General features: G+C 33.8%; 1 pseudogene; it reads right to left on the reverse strand.

Moving 5' to 3' along the window:
* Positions 1 to 448: 448 nt before the first annotated feature.
* Positions 449 to 3,820, reverse strand: LOC107018576 (annotated as a pseudogene).
* Between the last annotated feature and the right edge of the window lie 2,201 nt (positions 3,821 to 6,021).

A 6,021-nucleotide genomic window follows, 5' to 3' on the forward strand; every position in this document is an offset into this window, starting at 1 on the left:
AGGTTTATGCATCAGTTCTTTTAAGGCTATGGCTACAGTTTTCTTTCGATTCAACACACCCTTTCACTCTATTGTGACGGTTGTAATAGGGTATTGCAACACTTTAAACAATTGTAGAACTAATGTTTAATGCCTATTGCAACGGTTATTACCTGCTATTTGCAACAATTCTAATGCAATATTAGTAAGCTATATATACCTGGTATATACTAAATCTTTCACGAGAATAAATTTTATAGCATAAAAATACTCATAAATCGTTAACGAGAATAAATGTTCATTATCAAAATAAGAATTCAAGATCATTGATTCTAATATCAATTAAAACAAAATATACAAATCTTTTTATAGACTTCAAAAAAGGTGAAACACGTGCCATAGAATTTTCAATCTTCAAAAATATATGATTTCTAGAAAATCAATAAAGTTTACATCAATACTTCAGCTCCTATGTCGTGTCTTCACTACTTTTTTCATCGCCTTCTTCGATTTCATCACCAACATAAAATCAGAAAAAAATATAAATAATTTAGCAAACCTCAAATCTTGAAAATTAACAAGTATACATGTAGTTACAACCATGAATTAGAATTTATAATTGTTCAACCCTAAAACTTGGAAATCATGTACATGGCAATAACATTCAACTGCTAGCTGCATTCAAACTTCTACAAGCAGCAGCAGAAACAAGAGACCAGACTACATGCAGTAACATGCGTTAGCAACTACGTTGGCTTGACAAAACAAAATCGTGAAGCTAGGATTCAATACTATCATGCTACAAGAAACAAGCAGCAGAAACAAGAGACCAGCAACAGAAACAAGAGACAAGACTACAAGCAGTAGAAACAACACTATCATGATTGGACACTATCATGCTACAAGTGACATGTTTAATTAGCATAAACAAGAAGCCACAAGAAACAAGACTACAAGAAGCAAGTATAAAAAAAATCATGAATCTAACAATTGGTCCTCTACTTGGCTACAAGCAGCAACTCAGACATTAAACTAGCAGAGAACAAGCAGCAATTCAGACACTAAACTCATGAATCAGGCATTTACTGATCCTCTGCCTAACTTTTCCCCAATTTCCTTAGATCAATAGCATACTTTTCCATTCTAATCCTATAGCAAGTAGCAACAACAAATAACAATCAAAACATAGAATTAGCAACACCAACCTTGTACAGCCCCTTGAACAGAAGTAGATTCTCTTGGTGAAGGAGTCGACAATGCTGCCAATATGTTACTACCAATTAATCCCACATGCTTAAGTTGTGCAATAACATCTGCAATAACTTCTTGTCGCACAATTTTCTTTTGTTCCTCCATTTGTTTCTCCATTTTCTGCATCCTCTCTTGGATTTGCTGCATTCCATCAGTTGTTGCACTTAAAGTTGATTCCGAATTGCCAACTTTTTTTTTCAAAGTAGTCTTTGTAACTCCTGCGCCATATAGTCATAGACGTCCCAGATGTTCAGGACCCATGACGCTTGAAAATGCATCAACATACTCACCATTTATGCTTATTTGTTTTTCAATTTCGTCGATTTCAGCCTACCAAAGCATATCCAACAAACACAATCTTATGAAATAAATAATTGATCTCAATAAAAGTATATGAAAATAGACACGACACATACAATTTTACTAGTAGTATCTTCATTTGAGGCATTGTACGAACGCCCAGGTTTTCTTGTTCTTGTAACCACAAAGAGTTCCTTAGATGATACTGTGTCCTTATCTTTCTCCTAGTCAAATTAACATATATATTAAAAATAAACTCACAGTGGAAGAGATCCAAAAGCAAATTTCATGAGCAGTGGATTAGAAACCTTACTTAAGGAAAGTGTACCTATTAATAAAAAGCCCCAAAAATTGATTAAAAAAATAATAAATGAGAGAACTCACTAGCTTATTACGAACTAAAGCAAAACTCTTTTTGCCAGCAGTGTGTGGATTCATCAGTTTTTTTCGATTCTTTGCATTTGTTTCAGACATTTTCTGCAAAGAAATGAATTAGTAATGTTAATCGAAGGTATATTAGTGTTATATAGTGTACTAGACGAGGTCAATATAAGTATGTCTTTCCTTTATAACAGTCTATCTTCCCTTTATAATAATCTGTCAATATCAGTCACTATATAGTTTTAAGGTGTCTTGTAAAATGCCTGGGACTATCACTATAAATGAAGAAAGAAGCTGCAAAATATTACAATAGAGAAGAGATTAAAAGAAAAAATAAAGCAGAATCTATACTATTATCACACTACTTTAGACACTAAAGTACCAACCAAGCCTCAGGTAAAGCAGAATCAATACTATTAAGTCATCAACACCGATATCACACTATGGACAATTATGTCATAGCAGTCAGTGTTGGCACTTTATCCAGATGCTTTAGTATTTATACTATTCAGATTGTTACTATATGTTTTGATTTACTTTTGTAGCAGTCAGAGAGGTGGTTATGCAAGTTGGTCCGTATACAAACCATAATAATGCTAGAGATATGAATTACAAATTAAATCATATTTCATATGCTAGAGTGTTGACATTTCTCAACCTTTGGTGGAGATAGTTACACTTGCTGCTCCTTATGGGTCTTTCTAGTAAGGTCTGAATTACAAATACAGGCCAAAATGTTGCTCTAATTGCTTAATGTTTGGGCATGATAATGATCCACCTGCTGATTAAAAAGGCACCTACGAGAAAGAAGATCCATGAAGAAGCATAGAAATATCCAACCATAGCAAGCCAGATCAACTATATCATATGAAATATCCAACATGCTAGACACAGAGATTCTACTGGAAACAGAGGTGTACTATTTTGTCTAACAGCTTTGATGTGTTGGGGGTCACTAGGTGGAAAAAAGCTGGGAAGGGAGCAAAAATCAGGAGCTATAATACAAATGCTACTTATTAAAAAAATTGAGATTCTGTAAAACATTTTTACCTTGAATTTTTAAAAATTCCAATATTTGAGGAGCTCTCTAAATTGACGTTCTGGAATATGACCAGGCTTTTTTGCTATTCGAACTGCATCATGGTCATTTGGATCGTAAAAATTAAGCTTCAAATCACTTCTATGTCTTCTCCAAGCATCTTGATGGTTACCATAGCCCAATGGTACGCAGCTTCAGGAATAATATATTTCTCCTATAATTTTGTGTCATTCAATTAGCGAATAGAAGTAAAATACATTTACAAATAATTAATAATTGTAAACTACAAACCTTTTGGTATAATCCAATAAATCCTTTTTAGTGTCCATGCTCCTCTAATCCAATATATCAAATGGGCAAAGAGTCACATTTCTAGCCAATGTTCCTAGGAAGCTACTTAGCTCTATGACAACATCATCAGTAGGACCAACAGTTCTATTTTGACTATTAAGTATGATCAACTTACGTTCTTTTCGGGCATGAACATCATGCATTTGCGTTCTACCTATATTATTTGGACTGGAACATCTTCAGCTATAAGAAAATACAAGAAATATAATTAAAATTATGAATACATTTAATAGGTCTGTAATATTATATGTTACCTTGTTCTTCAGGTTTATCATTTGTTCGAGGAGTGACAGAATTCATTCGCACTTGATCCTCGAAAGGAAAATCTTTTCCATGCTGCTCAAGAGGCAGCTCCTCGACATGCTGCACAAGTGGCAGCTCCTCGACAGGCTGCACAAGAGGCAGCTCCTCGACAGGGTAATCTTCAAAAGGAAACTCCTTGACAGATTGTTTTTTTGCTTCAGATTGTGGTGCTACTGATTGTTGTGTTCCAATTAATTTGACAAGATGTCCTTTCATGTACTCTATTTCTTAAATAATTTCATTTGTTTTCAATAACTGCCGTTTCTTATTTGCCAAGAATGATAACGATCCTGGTTTAGCAAATGTCTTCTTTTTGGCTTTTTTGGTTCTTTTTAAAGTTTCTGGTTGACTCATAGCTATGACTATTAAAACCTGTGTGAAAATAGAAATAAAACATTAAAATGTATGGTAGTGTACACCTGCAATACTTAAACAAATCAATCACCAAGGTATTACAAAGAGCTAAAAATAAGATGTACCATTAAGGGACATTCTAATAATATTTTCTGCACTCAATCACATTCAGTAGGTCTGTTACTATCCACAATCACACCAAAAATTTAGAGTGTTTTTAGGAAGACAATTGGTGGAATTATAAGATAAAGTCACTTGATTGATTTGTTCAGGTTCACTTATGGAGCATGATTTAATTTATTTCACTCTTTTGAGGTTTCTGAAGTTATTTCTAAACTCCAGCTTGCTACGACTTATGTTAGGTCTAGAGATACAATATAGCTTCATAGATTGTACATTGAGTACTCAAAGAGAGATATAGCTAAGAAGTATTCAAAGAATCATAAAAACGAGATACGAACCTAGAGTGTTGGACCTTAATAAAGAGATAAGAACCTAGTGATTTGCTGGTCCACTAATATATTGAAATTGCTCAGAGAAACTGCAAAAAGAAGAAGAATGAAAATGATCAATAAGAGAAAAAATGGACTCACCAAAAGTAATAATCCCAAAGTTGTAGTAATTTAAAGATAAAATGAAAAAAAACAAATAGAAACAAAAAGAAGAGATACCAAATACAGTTCACTCAACATTCATAATATATATGATGCAACTCAAATGATATTCATTACTTACTATAAGAAAAAAAAATAATGTCTTCGAACAAGTCCACAAGATCCTTTGTTAATCATCAACTTCCATCCAATCCCAATCAGTATCATCAAAGTCATCCTCCTCTTCCGTTTTTCCATAGCTTCATCTTGTGAATGTTGTGCAATGGAAGGAGCATCAATGATATCAACAGGAAGATCGTCTCTAGACCATCTATCGTCTACACCAAGTAATCTTTCTAATGAACCAATATCATCATTAGGCTCTCTTTATGTCACGACCCAAAACGGGCCGCGACTGGCACCCACACTTATCCTACTATGTGAGCGAANCACTTTGTTTCTTGCATAATAAACATTTTTCCCAACTGGGTCTTCCACATAAAAAACGTGATGCACTTGAGATGCTAGTACAAAAGGATCATTTGTACTAAATTTTTTGTTGAAATATACCCGAGTCAACCCATATTCATCGACTTCATTATGAAACCAATCACAATTAATAAGTACAACACTAAAGCAACCCCAATTATAAATCTCAATGATATTCTGAATAATTCCTTAATAGAGAACCATTCCATCAACAGGATTTTGGTCCCTAGCACTAGCAAAACTATTTGTTGTGGCTGACAAAGTCACTCCACTATTCTGAGTTTTACAAGGGGCATCCCGTGTCTTCGTATGAAATCGATATCCATTATTGAAATATCCAGTATATCTTTTTGCCACAAATTTAGGCCCTTTAGCTAGCCATTTTTAATGATTGGACACTTCAATACTTTTAACCTTTTCACTAAACCAATCACCAAATTCTCTTCTATGGACCTGTGCTTTTACCCATGCATTGCCTCTAGTACGATTATCAGTTAAGCTCTTATGTTCCCTGTAAGCATGTAATGTAATTTAATCAATGTGTATTTATAAGTGAAATAAAATTTGAAATACATTATCATAACATCTAAATGAATTTAGAAAGAAATGAGTATTTTATCTTACTTGATAAATGCCTCTACTTCTTCATCTACTGTATTGAACAAAGTATATCGATGTGCTTCAAACAACTCATGCTGCTCTATGTTAATAATCTTGCCTTTCCTTATATTCTCACTTCCAATTGGATGACCTGTCTTAGGAAATAAATGTGAAACACCACCTTCCTCTGTTTGAATGTACTCATCATCCTCTATTTTACACCTACTTAATTTTGTCTTCACCGTATTAGGTAGGTATATGGAAATAAAGTTCAAACAATCTACAGCTGAAAAACCTTCTACTATTGATCCTTCAGGATTTTTTCGATTACGAACAAGCCCCTTGAAGTCACACATAGTTCTCTCTGTAGAATACATCCAA

Source organism: Solanum pennellii, chromosome 1 (assembly GCF_001406875.1).
Source record: "Solanum pennellii chromosome 1, SPENNV200".
NCBI classification, from domain to species: Eukaryota; Viridiplantae; Streptophyta; class Magnoliopsida; order Solanales; family Solanaceae; genus Solanum; species Solanum pennellii.